Here is a 1456-nt window from a genome sequence, read left to right on the forward strand (position 1 = left end):
AGGGTAATCAGGCATTGGAACAGCCTACCCAGAGAGGTGGTGGATTCACCATCCCTGGAGGTTTTTAAGCAGAGATTGGATGTGGCCCTTAGTGCCATGATATAGTAATTGGAGTTGGATCAGGGGTTGGACTTGATGATCTTGGAGGTCTTTTCCAACCCAATCTATTTTATGATTCTATGATTCTATGATTCTATGACTTTAACCTGGCCACTTGGCCCTAGTTTGCCTGCACCCTTTTTTCTGCCCCCAGCCCAGACCTGCTCAGACTTCATCAGAGAGGAACTCTTTGGGAAGGAGGTCACCTTGGGGCATGGTGTAACACCTGCCAGGTGCTGAAATCCTCTCAGCAACCCTTTCAGTGCTCCTTCCTCATAGACATATTTTGTCCACATTATGACTCACCCTTCTTCCAGGGTCAGCCATTCCCTCTGGATCTGGATCCTGTGCTGTGTCCTCACAGTGCTCAAGGGCTGTGCTGCCATTGCCCTGCTCTGCTTTGCTCAGCCCCTGCTCTCTGCTCACACACAGCCCTGTGGAACTTCACAGAATCACACCCAGTATTCCAAGTTGGAAGGGACCCACAAGGATCATCAGTATCCTTGGATAATCCTGTACCGAAAATCCCCCTCAAGAAAAAGGAAACAGTCCGGAATTCCTCGCTTTTTGGCGCAATTCCAATCTCGGTCAGCAGGGGCCGCTGTTGGATCACCGGAGGAGCAGAGCCTGCAGGGGCTCCCTGACAAGGGCGATTTTCGCCCCACGCACCCAGAAGGGCAAGAGAAAGGGGATGTTTCTGCCTCATCCAAGGAGAAGGGTCAGGTGAAATGTCCCCCTGGAGCAGCTCTCTGTCTCCAGGAGTTTTAACCAAAACCTGCTGCACGGGGCTCATGTAGGGACATCAAACCCAGCCCACATGGGAATATGCAGAGCTCTTCTTTTCTAAAATTTTAACATTACAACAAACCTCTATCTGCCAACTGAGGACAATTTTGATGCAGGAACAGATGTGACCCTGTGACCTCACATGGTATTTTAAAACTCCAATGGCATGGGCCTTTCTGGGTCCAGCCAGGGCTAAAAATAACCTTTGGCTGGGATTTAGGTTTGGAAAGAAAACCCAAGGAAAGAAAGGAGGGGCAATAGAACAGTATGAATATGAAGGTTTGAGGGTCTGGTGGATGTCTCAGCTGAGCTCAGGTCCCATACATCTCCTCCTTCTCTCACCATAGAGCTCCACAGACCCTTTGTGTCTCCCCAGTCACCCCTTTGTATCTCCAGGGTTGTCACAGCCGCAGCTGGATCCCGTGGTTTATGGACACACAGCTTCCTTTGGACACAGGGCATGGAGATGTCTTCACTCGAGGGGCTCACGTCTCCATGTCCAATCCAGGGAATAGATTGGATCTGGATTTATCCATCAGACATTGTCAATACATGTGCCAGTCCCAAAGAT

Source organism: Empidonax traillii, unplaced genomic scaffold (assembly GCF_003031625.1).
Source record: "Empidonax traillii isolate 1590-97213 ecotype Southwest subspecies unplaced genomic scaffold, ASM303162v1 scaffold3661:size11734, whole genome shotgun sequence".
Classification (NCBI taxonomy): domain Eukaryota; kingdom Metazoa; phylum Chordata; class Aves; order Passeriformes; family Tyrannidae; genus Empidonax; species Empidonax traillii.